Below are 15,473 nucleotides of genomic sequence, written 5' to 3' on the forward strand. Positions count from 1 at the left end.
ATATTCTTTTGGTATATCTGTTCCAATTATACCTATTAAGAAAGCTTCCATTTTTTTTACAAAGGTTATTTTTAACATTTTCCCCCAATTCATTATAGATCATTTCCCCAAAACTTTTTATAACCTTACATTGCCACCACATATGGTAAAATGTACCTTCTATCTCTTTACACTTCCAGCACATTATCTTTTGTTTTGTACATTTTTGATATTTTAACCAGTATTAAATACCATCTATACATCATTTTCATATAGTTCTCCTTAAGTGCTGTACATGCCATGAACTTTATATCATTTCTCCATAATCTTTCCCAGGCACATCAACATCTTCTGAAACTTTGCAGTTGGGGATACTGAGGCACACTCCGGTTTACATACCACTCTGAAATTCACGGATGTATATTGTCTTCTTCAGACACACTTCTTTTGTAGTTCAAAGGGCTTCCCTTCTACTCACTTGACTTATTGCCTGACTCAGTTTCGCTCCCTTAGAATTTCCCTTTCAATGGCTACAATGACTCCCCTCTTCGTGCCTCAATTTCCCTCCCAGGTACCACAATGTGTTCTTTCTTCCTCAGCTCTTTGAACCCACAGTTGGGCCACCAGAAGGACAACGTTTCTGCTTCTCTCTTCCAACACACTGCCTCTTTCTTCCATGGTCAGCAATGCCTCTCCCTCACCTCTTCCCAAGGCAACTTATTCATGCTCTGAGGAAGATTTTCTTTAAAGTTTGTTTTTTGATTTAGGTTTACAAACAACAAAGAAAACAATTGAGATACACTGGTACCTCGGGTTAAGTACTTAATTCGTTCCGGAGGTCCGTTCTTAACCTGAAACTGTTCTTAACCTGAAGCACCACTTTAGCTAATGGAGCCTCCCGCTGCTACCATGCCGCCGGAGCACGATTTCTGTTCTCATCCTGAAGCAAAGTTCTTAACCCAAGGTACTATTTCTGGGTTAGCGGAGTCTGTAACCTAAAGCGTATGTAACCTGAAGCGTATGTAACCTGAGGTACCACTGTATAATCAATAAATCCCCATTTAATCCCCTTCTCCCCTTTTGTGGATCCTTATGCCAACATTTTCTCCTGCATCTCATCTGTCACTCCAATTTTATCAAATCTTTAATCCATAATTCAGCTTTTAGCTATAAGTGTCATATCAGTCCTACTAATGATTTTACTTGCTTACAATATCTTTTTTAAAAATACATTATATACTTTCTCCATTCCTTATTGAAATGTAAGTCTTCCTGATTCCTAATTCATCCCGTCAGTTTTGCCATTTCAGCATAGCCCCTCATTGTTATCTGCCATTCTTTCTTTGTAGGCACCGTGTTTTCTTTCCATCTCTGAACTAACAAAGTCTGGGCAACTGTAGTCACATACTTGAATAATCTCTTTTGGTCACTTGGGATTTCGGCACCTAGAATTCCTAAAAGAAAAGCTTCTGGTTTCTTAGAAAAGGTTATTTTAAACTTTTTTCCCCAACTCATTGTATATCATCTCCCAGAATTCCTTTACTACTTTACATGTCCACCACATGTGACATGTGCATTCATTCCCTTTACATTTCCAGCATACATTTGATCTTGATTTATACATTTTAGCTAATTTATTGGGGGTTAAATACCAACAGTATATTGTTTTCATATAATTTTCTTTCAGAGTATAGCATGCTGTGAACTTTAAATCCCAATTCCATAACATCTCCCATGCTGCCAATTGTATGTTATAACCAAAATCTCTCGCCCAGTGTATCATCACTGATTTGACCTCTGAAGAAGATTCCTGCAAGGGCTCCGTTCCATCCATGCTTCTCTTGCACCTCAAAGTAGCTCAGACTAGGCCAGTGCGATGGCAGACTATTGTAGTACAAATATAGAGAAAAGAGTTGACTCCTTGATATCCTGCAGCCTCTGTTATCTTGGTGCTATAGCACAGCTCTCCTGCTGAGAAGGGATTTCTATTCTTAATGGGCAGGCTATAAATAAACAGCAAAGACAAACAGTCCTCTTGTTTCCATTCGAAATGCTGCAGCAAAGATTATTTCCTTGGCGCTTCTATCAGACCATGCCTCTCCTCTTTCACAGCCACTTCATTGTCTGTCTGTTAACTCTAGAATACTCAATAAGCTTATTGTCTTTACCTTTAAAGCCCTTGAGGGTCAGTCTCCTTCCTATCCCCCAACCCTGGTGTCCCACTATGGACACAGTTGTTTTCTTTGTTCTTCTAATTCTGGACTTTATTGTTTCAGGGTTTTCTTGTTCTCTGTTGCATCTTCATTCTTGCCGCTCCATATGCTTGGAATCATCTTCCATAACATTTGTGGGCTGCACCCCCCTCACTCCATACGTTCAAATCTCACTTAAAAACTTATCTTTTTTTCTGAGGCCTTTAGGTTTGGTTAGCTAGCTCTGTTATGCTCAGTATAATGGCTTGTGAAACAAGCATTTTAAGCTATTGATTTTTATTGTTTTGCTTATATTTGTTTTAGATTTTGCGCCCTTTGGGGTAGAATTTCTTACTTTAATTCTGTACGGAGCCATGTACATTGATGGAACTATATAAATAAATGCTATTGCTACTAATGTTTCCAACAGATAACATATTAAACAAAGTTTAGGCCGTTTACTCAAGGAATAAAGCTGACAACTGTGTTTTCTCTTCTTCAGTCCCCAGGAACTGAATGAAGTAGCACACATCTTCAGTATACTGTGAGGCTCTCTATCAGCTGCAACGGTGATTTTAATGCACTGCTGTCTTACTCCTTAACCCATGCGATGCATGCCTTTCCAGCTAACATAGGAGCCAACTCGTAGGGGCTGAGGGGTCTTCACCCCCAAAAAAAATATTTGAGGAGGCTAGCCCCCCTCCAATTGATGGGCATTGCTATTCAGACGGTGTCCATGCACTGTGTCATGTGCTCAGTTATGCAGAGCAGGGCTTACTTGCCCCCCTATTTTATTAAAGCTGACACCCCTGCCAGCTAACCTGTTTATTATGTTAAATTAAAACCTGTGACCTTCCAGTTGTTGCTGCACTATAGTTCCCTTGATCCCCGACCTTATGCCATGCTGATGAGAGCAGAAGTGCAACAATATCTGGACAGCATCATATTGGCTGTTCCTGGTTTAGGTTTCAACAGTCAGTGCCCAACAGCATTTGAAAGATTTCAGTTTCTCCATTACTGGTTCAGATTGGGGGTAGCCCGCACAGTGCCCTCAAGATGTTGTTGGACCATAGTCCCTAACTGCGGGCCATGCTGACTGGGGGTGATGAAGGTTTCAGGAGCAGAAAATGGGGGCGGGGAGCACAGAAACACACAGTCACTAAAAGTCCAAAACAGATCTAAACTTCAGTGGGTTTTCATGTTCACAATTTCAATTCTTGCTTTTTAATGTTTTATTATTTGTAAGCTGCTTAGAGAACGCTGTCAGTAAATAAATTTTCAAATGCAGTTAGTTAATCGCATTCCCCTGCTTATTTGACGTAACATTTATTTAGCTAAGTGACACTAGCCCTAAAATGAAGCAAAGCCATTTTGGCTATGTCAGTGTAATGAAGACTGATCAACTGTGCCCAGTAGGTGTCATCATTGTCCTGCTACTAGCCAGAGAGAGACCTTCACATTTCATTCTGAATGAGCCATAAATATTCAGTATGAAATATACCGAGATGTAAAATAGCAGGTGCAGCAAATTTGTAGTGAGGATACAGTTAATGGGTGAAGGATTCAATATTCTATCTACTGAGCAAACAACTGTATATAAAAACTCCATCTGTAGCTTTTTATGTTTGCAACCAGATATACTATATGATTTCCTTTTTTAAAAAAAATACTGATATCTTTGTTTTCAAAGATGGTTTTATACAATTAAGTGGCAACATGTTTGAAAGCCATTGCTAAAAATATAAACATTTCATTTCAGTAATTTTAGGTTCCATCTGCATATTTTGCAACAACAAAACTTCCCTACTAACATCCTCTCTTGCCAAAAATCCTAGGGATTTTCTATGTTGTGCCTCCTTGTTCTCTGATCTTTGACCCCCACCCTTTCTCTCCTCACCTTTTCTAGTCAAAACTTCTTTTTAAGTCTTTCATCAACATTGTCTTTACAGGATATACACTCTTTTTTTTTAAAGTCATTACAGTAGTCTAAAGTTCCTTGCATAACTTTGCTTGTGGTATCTGTTTTTTGGGTAAAAAACTATTCAGACTATTGGGATGAAAATGTATGAGGTTGTTAATGCCTATGTTAGCATATACTTCAAAATCAAGCCCAAATATATATTAAGATAGGCATTAATAGCTTCATACCTTTTCATTCGAAGTCCCAGCACTTACAGCAACTCAAAATCTTTGTAGTGGAAGAATCCTACTATCATATTTGTCATTGCTGATTTCCGTGGGGGAGGGCACTGTTTTATTAAATGCAGGGACGTGCGGCCTATATGCTACTTTCTAATATAATATTGAAGCTGAAACCAATTAACTGTTGGCTCAAATGCACAGCTAGCATAAGCAGACACAAGTCTGTTGAAATCCATGGCAAAGCTATGGCATGTATCTTAAATTAAAGATGATGGGATCTGTAATAAATTATACACATAACACATAAAGCTGTGTAGACAGGATGCCAGCAGAGAGCTGTCTCAACATAATGTCTGGCAAGTCCTTAGGACTTACGCATGTCTCAAGCAGTGAGTGTCTGCATTAGTCTATTCACCGGTGATTCCGAGATCTGTAGCCAGCTCTTCTCTTCTCCATGTGACATCTACGGGAAATCAATTGGATAGTGCCTTATCTCGGCTGCGTGCCCGCCCACAGGTAACATGTAAATCCTAAATGCTATTCTAGTCTGCATTATACAGTGCAGTATGTTTTTATTCTCAAAGGCAAGAACATCTGTCCTGCTGCATAGAGCTGGTGTAAAGGTTATTTGCTGAGAAGGTCCGTGGGAATTGTACCTGGAACCGATGACCAGGCAAGCAGCAAACCTCATGGCAGAGCTGCATACTTCCTGTCTTTCACTGTCTCTCATGACCACCAGCACCATTATGATGACCGAGGCTGCATCTCCTACTCTTGTGCTATGATCTTCATAAGAAATGCCCCCCCCCATGCCTGTTATTTAAAAGTACACACTGTGGTTGCTATTAATTGTGTCATAAACATCACATCTAGTTAAGTTCTAGTCCGTCATTAATGGGGAAGGACTCCATGTTGAAAGGAAACACAGAAGGAAGTTTTAAGGAATCAAATGGGGATTAAAGAAATCGTTATATGAGAAACTGTTTCAAACAATTTCATTGATTGCCATGTATGTGTAGGGCCGGATTTAGGTTTGATGAGGCCCTAAGCTACTGAAGGTAAGGGGGCCCTTTATATGTCCAGCTGTCCTTTGTCAACAACAAATTGTCACTGTTTTGTTATGTACTGAAGTTCTCACCCTGGGCCAGCAGGGGGATACTGTAGATAGTTATGCAAATAAGGGATCGAAAGTGACGTTCAGTGATTGGATAGTTTTAGAAAATTGTTACAGTTACAGTTACGTTGTACTGGAGCTCTATATAAGCAGGCTGACTGAACCCTTCAGTTCAGTTCTGTTCTGGCCTGTGAATAAACAAGAGCTGTTTGAAGAATCGCTTCTGATATGTTCACCCACAACTCAACAGTTTTTGTGTTGAATATATGCTATATGGTAATTTATGGACCTAATAGGCATCTAAAGCCATTTGCATATAGGCACCCTATACGTATATATAAATGAGCAAACCAGTGATATTTTAGGGAGCAGGCTAGCAGGTGGGGCCCATTACTTACATCATAGGAGCCTACCCAACACAAAACACTGTTGCTGTTTGTAGGTTTTATTTGTTTTTTATCTTATATTTTGGAAATGTGCATCCAGTTTTTTCCCCCGTTTAATTTTTTGGGGGGCCCCCAAGAGAGTGGGGCCCTAAGCTATAGCTTGTTTAGCTTATACGTAAATCCGGCACTGTGTATGTGTTAAAATTAATACAGCATAAATATTTTTAAAGTGTTTCACCTGTGCTTTTGTCTATGTGATGACTCAGTTACTCTTCTGATCCAAGGTGTAGTGTTGTGGTAAGATGAATGCATGTAGCTGTGTGAAATGGAATTTAATATATTTTCCTCTGCAATCCAGGAAGAGGACTCAGCTTGTTTCCATCTTCTCCTGTTCCAGTAAAGAATTCAGAGAAAGGTTTTGTGTAGTGTTGGTCAGCATACTTAATGCTGCCGGCCGAGATATATGCAGTGGTGCATTCGTCAATTAATGTTTGTGATTCCTTTTTTTTTTTAAATCACCCACTGTCCCTAATAGGTTAGGGCGATTTCCAAGTGCCAGCCACATTAAAATAGGAAGTATTTTAAATACCAGGAACAACAAAAAGTCCACCCACAATTTAAAAGCAACAGGAATTCAAAGTGACTAGGGAAAGAACAGCAACCCAGCCATATTTTTGCCAATAGTGACAGCTGGGTTGCCAGTGAATAAGCAAAGTGTATGCAAAAGGAAGGAAGGAAGGAAGGGAGGAAGGTAGGTGAGGGGGAGAGAGATGTTATAATAAGGAAGCATTGGGATGCCACTACACTGTATGCAATGATGACCACACTGAAATGGGCTGTGGTTCAGAAAATCTGGAGGACATCTGTCAAGTTTTAAAGGTAGCTTGCAATAAGGCACAGGAAATCTGCTGTTAAGAAACTGAATGCAAAATATCAAAGATCAAAAGCAGTCCATTAGACCACCATTACGGTCTCTGTCTAATTTAGCTCCTTGTAAACCCAAGGAAATACTACCATTGACCTCAATGGACGAGGGATTGGAACCAGGGTTTCACCTCCCTTTTGCCAAGACTTGGGTGCACTTAGGCCACAGTTAGGCTGCAGCAGCATAAACAATGACTTGAGCGGCACATTTTGGGCACAAAGAATGAAGCACGTTTGGGCATGAAGCAGAAGAAATCTTGAACTACCACAAAAATGCATAATCTTTCATAATGCATTGCACCAAGTACTTACCATTAGTAGCCAATGGGAGAATAAATGTATCCTGTGCTTTTTTCCTCTCTAAAAAAATGTTTAGGGGTACTCTCATTTTCCTACTCATATTGAAATACTGCCCCACAATGAGGCCAAACTTAGATTCACAAAATGTTTAGGGGTATGCATACCCCTGCGTCCCCCCAGAAAAAAGCACTGAATGTAACCAAATATGTTCTTCTTTGGATGGATGGATGGGTGGATGGATGGATGGATGATGTCAGGGGCATAAACAAATTCTAGGCCAGTTAATTTCCTGTTCATATGCTGAAATTCAATACAGGGAAAGGATAAACCTAAGCTAAAAGATCACAAAAAGCTTCTTCATGGGAATTTATAGTGTGATGTATTTTAAAACAATTGATCTGATGGCCCTTCTAACGGCATAGGGTGCTTCCATACTGCAAGCTTTTTGTGCTACCCACTGATGCTCTTCCACTGTGTGTTGCCTGCAGACTGGCAATCCCACCATAAATATAGATTGTGAGATCACCTCTGAGGTTCACAAAATTAGGTGCTCCATTTCACATTAGGACCAAGCCCTTCTGTCGACTATAGGAAGCTCTTGAGGTGCTGCTTCTGAGGAGGCAAATGAAGCCCCACATGCCTCTCTGTCCAGATCTAGGGACTGTCCCCAGGCCATGCCTCAATTCCTATACCACATCCCCTCTCCTGAGGTCACAGTCTCACCCACCCTGCTCTGCAACTTCCTTGAGTGCTTTTACTTGGCTCTAAGGTGTCCTTGAAGGGGGACGCGGGTGGCGCTGTGGGTTAAACCACAGAGCCTAGGACTTGCTGATCAGAAGGTCGGAGGTTCGAATCCCTGCGACGGGGTGAGCTCCCGTTGCTCGGTCCCTACTCCTGCCAACCTAGCAGTTCGAAAGCACGTCAAAGTGCAAGTAGATAAATAGGTACCGCTCCAGTGGGAAGGTAAATGGTGTTTCCGTGCGCTGCTCTGGTTCGCCAGAAGCGGCTTAGTCATGCTGGCCACATGACCCGGAAGCTTTACGCCGGCTCCCTCGGCCAATAAAGCGAGATGAGCGCCGCAACCCCAGAGTCAGTCACAACTGGACCTAATGGTCAGGGGTCCCTTTACCTTAAGGTGTCCTTGAACTGCCATAATGTCTCTTGCTTACCTGAATGTAGAATGGAGTGGTGTGTGTGTGTGTGTGTGTGTGTGTGTGTAGAACTCTATTGTTTTCGTGTGGCTGAAATGTAGGCTACTGCACAGAGGTAAGAGTCACATTCCCAGCTCCACCTCCTTTCCCCTCTGGCCCCACCCATTGGAATGTGGCCCTTAGGCTGAAAGCATTAGAGGGATACATAGCATTCTTCAGGTGGGAAGGCTAGTGGCTGAAAGGAACTGTGTCAGGGGTCTGGACCACAACAAATGGCCAAAACACAGGAGGTTACTAGTATTGTATTTTTCATCATCATGGCTATGAAAGCTGTCCTGGGATCTAATATGACACATGGCCTTTGCTAGTATTTGAGTCCAAGGTCATCTTTAGACATGCATAGTCTGCTTGATTAAACTGCTTCCAAACAAATTTTACATTCTATGCTACTTAACATAGGGTTTTGGGTTGTTGTTTTTCGGTTTTCATTCAGCTTTATTCATCACTAAAATGAGAGTAATCTGCATACTTTTTAATCCAGGATTAGCCCTTTTTAGTTTATTTTCCCCGCAGACTGATTGTCAGTGCTTCAAAAGCATCAACTATTGATGGATTTCTATACAGCTGCCTGCACATCTGCGGCAATAAAATGTGAATCTGCTTTAACAATATCTGAAATCTTCTGTTTGGGGTTTTATGCAGCTTTTTCTTTCTGAAAGCACCTGCATATTCTTCAATGCTAGCTTGGAAAAGCATATATAAAAAAGACTCATCACTGGAAGATGCTGTTTTGTTTTGTTTAGATATGTCTGCATTTAGATATAACAGTAGTAATGTTTCGGCTATAATGAAAACAAGAAATCTTTCTTATATCCTTTTCTAAAATAAAAGTTTATAACCCAATTCGGCAGCCATAAAATCCAAATATGCAGGCTGATCTTTTAGGCTGGTTAGTTCTGGACTTCCAATGCAGATACTATATGGAAAATTGAAGGAAGAAAGTATGCTGTTTGCCATTCAGATGTTACTGATGTAGCACAATAATCGCTCCTGTTCTGTTCTTCCTCATGGCTGCATTTAAACCTGATGAAGACACAGGTCAAGATCATGGCCATACAGGGGCATCTATTGTCCTCTGAATAAAAAGGTAAAGGGACCCCTGACCATTAGGTCCAGTCATGGCCGACTCTGGGGTTGCGGCGCTCATCTCGCTTTATTGGCTGAGGGAGCCGGTGTACAGCTTCCGGGTCATGTGGCCGGCATGACTAAGCCACTTCTGGTGAACCAGAGCAGCGCACGGAAACGCCATTTACCTTCCCGCCGGAGCGGTACCTATTTATCTACTTGCACTTTGACGTGCTTTCGAACTGCTAGGTGGGCAGGAGCAGGGACCGAGCAACGGGAGCTCACCCCGTCGTGGGGATTCGAACCACTGACCTTCTGATCGGCAAGTCCTAGGCTCTGTGGTTTAACCCACAGCGCCACCCGCGTCCCGTTCTTCCTCATAGCTGCATTTAAAACTGATGAAGACACAGGTCAAGACCATGGCCATACAGGGGCATCTATTGTCCTCTGAATAGAGGACAATAAATAACAAGCTACAAATGAAATACAAGTCGGGCTCCAAAGGGATCAGTCAGTGCTGTGAGGTACCTTCAAAGAGATCCAACTGGATGGAGCTGGCACCTTATTTATCATATTTGTGGATGATGCAAAACTGGAAGTCAATGCCAACACTCCAGAGGAAATCTATTTTGGCCCAAGGGTAGCATTTCCTTCTAGGCAACTTTCCAAGGGTCAAATGCCAGTGATGGGCGCAACTCGAGGCAAAGGTGGGTGGAGCAATTAAGGCAAAATTTGCCTTTGTTCAGTTTCTACACATACACCCTCACTGTCTTCCATCCAGAGAAGCAAGAGACTTGTGGAATTTCTTCTCTGGCTCAGATTAAAATATGATCTGAGGAACAACTTTTGGTTTACCTGGCTAAGAAGTGCACTGAACCTCCAGCAAAGAAAGCTGTCAGTGCATTAGATTTTCGATCTACAAGCGTATTAGTTTGTGACTTATCAGTGCATTGAAGTAATTACCCTGTCCATTGCACTGAGCATGGCCGGCATGAATATGTGCAAGGGGGGAAAATCTAAAGAGGCAGAAAGACTATCCCCCTTCCTGGGAGACCTGCAGAGTCCTGACTTCCCCCCACAGCCTTACCTTCTGCCCTTGTGCCTCTTTATTCTGGCCAATACAATGTAATGGTGAGTTGTAATAAGGAATTACAACTGTCATCGTTGACAATCACCATTAGACAATGGTCCACAATCACTGACACATTTTCTCCATAAATTTGGCCACTCATTAGGCATGTCAACATTCTCAGTGCCAACAGTCCTGCCATTTTGGACATTACCAGACCAATCCTACCTTACATTGGTTGTAGGATGAGGGGAGATATACAAATTTTGCTATGGGCAGGATGGGAGGGGGCAATTTTGTTTACTGCAATGGGAGGGAATTTTCCAGTTTCAGGATCACACCAGGGAAATGACAGGGCTAAGATCTTTGCCCCACCCTTGGCACACACCCAGTGTCATGAACACATCTGCCCCAAGTAAAGAGGCACAGCATGAGTTAAGAAGCAGCCAGCAGCAAGAAAGCTCACATTTCTCTCAGGCACCTGGGAGCAGTCGGCTGTCTACTCCCCCCGCCCCCTGACAGTGAAAGGAATGCAGAGGGCAGGAGGAGAGAAGGCAACTCGCTCAAGAAGCACAGGCAGACTCAGAAAGCAGGAGGGGGAACATTTCCTCACCAGAAGAGGAGGCAATTAATCCAATGAGCCCAAGGAGTAGACATATGGGAAAGGTATTAGCCAGGAAACAAAACCAGAAAGGTAAGGGTCATAGGTTCAGGATATTCTGCAGAAGCAGGAAGAGTTCCCCAGAAGGGTCAACTGATTCATAGGGTACGGAAGCTCCAACAGAGCGTCTGAGGCTGATTGTTTCTTTTGCAATAAATCTTCAAGCTAATTACGACTTGCGTGCTGTGTTATCAAGACGGCAGCCTGGGCTCCTGACACCCAGTAAGCTCTGCATCTATCCTTGTGGTGGAACATCACCAGTGGAACAGCTATACCCATGAAACTTTCTGTAAGTGGTCCAGGGCATTTCTGTCCAAGCCAGCATTGTCCCACTGACATATCACTGTCAGTGGAGTAATACACTGCTCTGCTTTTCAAGATCCTCAACTGGCTTACCAGTGACGGTACTATATAAGTCTCTCTTATTCTGCACAAAGAAGAGCCCATTAATCACATTCTAGAATATTATCAGAGAAACAAGTAAGTAGGCACAGAGTTGACACCTGGTTGGTTGAAAATCACTTCCAGATTTATCCTTCAATTCATTTTAGAACACCATGACTGAGCAGCTGTTTGTAATAATGAAAGATATTTATAAATTGCCATAATAACATTGTTTACTGTTTGCATTGCCTCTCTCAGCCTGGTTCATTAGCTATCATTAAAAGCTTTTCACAACATGCTTTCTGCATATATAGAAATGTTGAGATGCCATCTTAATGGGAAATGTTCTATTTGCAATGCACAGCACAGCGAACAATATGAATGGAAGGCGGTTTGAAGGAGGAGTAATTGTCATTTTTTTTTTTTTAGATCCCCAAAGATATCATAGTGTCAGAGCTGAAAGATTTCTACATACTGCACATGGAAAAGAGCTAGAGGTTTCAAGCTAAGTTGAGAAATATTCTGTGGAAACTGAAGCGCATGTGGCAGCTGCAACAGCAACTCTTCTTCATGCATTTGCAGATGGAATTGTCTATATGGTTTTCCATCTTTAAGGACATAAGAATTGCTTTGCTTTATCAGACTAAAAGTCCATCTGTTCCAGCAGAGTGAACAGCCATATGCCTCAGGAAGCATTGTTACACGTATATGTGGGATACTTCACTCCATGTAAGAACCCGGAAAAAAACATCGCTTGAGAGAGGAGAGATCTTTTGCATGGAGAAACAATCAAGTACTGTTCTAATGTATGCTTAAGCCATACTTATCCCCCTAAATATGTAATGACACAAGACTTATTTTTTATTACAGGAAAGAAAGCCTACATAAATTAATTTCACGGTAATGGATGTGGGCAAAATACGTTTACATATAAAAACCACAGGTACACTTAATTAATACATTCATACTCCTGAGCTGAAGGAATGATGACCTTATTCTTTAGAAAGTACAAAAGTAGGTGAGTTACTTATGGACTCGGAAGATCGAGATAGAAGCAGTTACCATTTTGCAACTAGGGCAATCCAACAATAGAGAGAATGAAAGATGGTCAGGACCCAAATCTGGGATGAATACCTCTGTATTTGAGAGAATTAGGGTCTCTCTGATAAATAGTTAGGCAACAAAATCTTACCAGTTCCTTTTCTGATATCCAATGGAGCACTACAGTTGGTCCTTGAGGGCAGTGTAGAGCATGTTGAGCCTCGTTGAAGTCATGCTATGCTGATTAGGCCACTCAGAATGGCAGCCTTAAATGAGATTTTGGATATCATAGGTGGATATATAAAATGGGAGGCGGAGTGATGTCATAAGAGGAGGAAAATAGCAGTTTATTGTGAAACAAAAGCTGGTAACTTTTTTCTCAAATGTGCTTAATGATGGTCATTTTGTTTACATGAGATGCCTAGCGTAAATTCCTGAATTCAGAGTAAACAAGCTTTCTCTTTCTAATTTTAAGATGTCATAAATCATGCCTGGGCTGACCCTAATGTATGTTTGGAGAAAATTTGTTCTCTGACAGGCCTGGGAGAAGGAAATTGTGTCCTATTTTGCCACCTGAGGTGAAACAAGAAGGTTCTGCCCCACCCCACTGCTGTCACCCTGCTGCCATGACCCCTTACCTGGCTTGTGTGATGGCGCCTGTGAAGTAGCAATGATGGCAAGTTCTGATGAGCTCTTGCGAACTCTCACAGACTCTCACGAAATCTTGCTGGAAGCCACCAATGCTTCTCTGTTGGTGGTGGGGGCCTATGGGGGATGCTGCTTCTTGGTGTTTCAGTGCCCGAGGCAGCTGCCTCCCCCTGTCTCGTGGGTGGGCTGGCCCTGACGGGGAGTTTTCCCCAATGTCATTGATGTCTTATCAGCATTTGCCTCCTTACAGTCTCTGGAGTCAGGAAGTCTGGTCTTGTATTCTATGTCACAAAAAAGAGTGAGGGTTATGGAGGTCATGGATGCCACAATGCAATGCAAACCAGACGTATGCCTTGTTCCTTCAAAATAAACCAAAGAAAAGTCAGGTCAAGCACTCTCTCGTTACAGTGTACCAGCAGCACAAGCTGCTCTAGCCATTATTTTGATGGATGGATGGATGATTTTAACATATTTATACCCTGCCTCTCCTTCTCAAAGTTCAAGGTGGCTCACAAACAAGAATCACAAAATGCAATAAAATTAAAAGCTATACTAACCAAACAGATCAGCAGATAAAGAAATTCTAAAAGCTGCGCAATATCTGTTTGCCCCTAGAATCCTGAAAAAAATTTAAACCTGGAGACTTGACATGGCTTTTCATTGCATTTCATGCCATCACCTTCCTTTACCTGGTAGGCCACACCCTCTTAATGAAAAACGGCTGCAAATGGAACCACATTGACAACAATAACATCTTGATTATCAGTTGGATAAACAGTTTGTTAGGCACAAACTAATACATCATGATGTAGCGAATAAGCTTCTCATTTCTCCTGCATTCCTCTTCTTGTTGGATGTTTAAAGGTCTGAAATGTGGGGGGATTTTTGGTGTGTGTGTGTGTGTGTAATAATTGCTAGGCATGATAGAAAAGCCCATTTTAATATCACACTCACTAGGCAGCATTATACAGATTTAATTAGGACATGCTAGGTGCAAAAACAGTTTTCAGCTTGCACTTAGAATTGCTGGAAGAAAGATGTAGCGATGGCCACCAACATAGATGGCTTTGGGATGAGACACATTCATGGAGGATAATGCTATAAAAAGCTACTAGTTACAATTATAGCAGTGCTTTACCTCCACCCCAGAACATCACTTGATGAAGATTACAGGAAGCAGAGTGCTATTGTGCTCGTGTCCTATTTGTCAGCTTCCAATCCAATGGGCATCTGGTTGGCTACTGTGGGAAGAGAATGTGAGAATAGAGACTAGATAGGCCTTTGGTATGGGTCCAGCAGGACTCTTCTTGTGTTTTTAGATAACGTGACAACAGAATCCCAAAATTAGGTGCTGCACAGAATGTTACATAAAATTAGGAATGACGAACACTGCCCACAGACTTGTAATATATTTTATTTATTTATTTAACAGGTCTTTTAAAAAAAACTTTGCTTTTATTCAAAGCTGCAAACATAGCATGTATGGTAACAATGCAAAACATAGTTTAAAACTTTAAACGGTTGGTGAAGAGGAAGAAAGAAAAAGTCAACAAATGAAGACTGAGAGATGGATAACATTAATAATAATAATAATAATAATTTTTATTTATACCCTGCCCTCCCCAGCCAAGGCCGGGCTTAGGCATATGGGAAAATAGATAGGCGCTTATCATGTGACAACAATTTTAAAACTTTTCACCTAGCTGTCCCCATTACATGGAGATCTGTTGTCTCGATCCGTACAATGAAAAAAGCATAACTACATTCCAGGAAATACTTACGTCTGCATTTTAAAAAATGCAGACTTCTATTTCCCTGCTGGTCCTGCTCAGAAACTAGCTCCTTTCTGCTGTACTTCAAGAGCATTAAACATTCAGAGCCATATATATATCCTTCAAGGCTGTCACTGGTGTGGCTAGCAAGAACTTGATCTGGTGGTTTTTAAGGAAAGAACTTGAATGAAATATATATATATTTCAACTTGCTACTTCCCCTGCCTTACTTTTTTCTTATGCTGCTACAAGGAGCTGGGGACCTATTTTAAACACCTACAAGTATATTTGTTGTCCTCAAGTAAAAATCACAGTTGAAGCATTTCTGTATAAAGACAATTTGTTCACAGCCAAGATGGGTGTTCAAAACGGAGGACATATATCATATAAATAATACCAATGTTGCGAGATGCAAGGCAATGGCCTACTAAAAACAGACTGGATCAGGAGGTCAGCTTTTATTATATATTAAAGGTAAAGGTACCCCTGACTGTTAAGTCCAGTCATGGACGACTCTGGGGTTGCGGTGCTCATCTTGCTTTACTGGCCGAAGGAGCCAGTGTACAGCTTCCGGGACATGTGGCC

At 41.5% G+C, this 15,473-nt stretch overlaps 1 long non-coding RNA gene across 1 annotated transcript; it reads right to left on the bottom strand.

Moving 5' to 3' along the window:
- Positions 1-1,131: 1,131 nt before the first annotated feature.
- On the bottom strand, positions 1,132-14,358 carry LOC310681074. The gene is made up of 3 exons (XR_014513103.1): positions 14,255-14,358; positions 13,107-13,397; positions 1,132-1,424 (listed from the first exon to the last, which is right to left on the bottom strand). It is a non-coding gene; the product is annotated as an uncharacterized lncRNA (long non-coding RNA).
- Between the last annotated feature and the right edge of the window lie 1,115 nt (positions 14,359-15,473).

This window comes from Podarcis tiliguerta, assembly GCF_965153285.1.
Source record: "Podarcis tiliguerta genome assembly, chromosome: 6".
Classification (NCBI taxonomy): domain Eukaryota; kingdom Metazoa; phylum Chordata; class Lepidosauria; order Squamata; family Lacertidae; genus Podarcis; species Podarcis tiliguerta.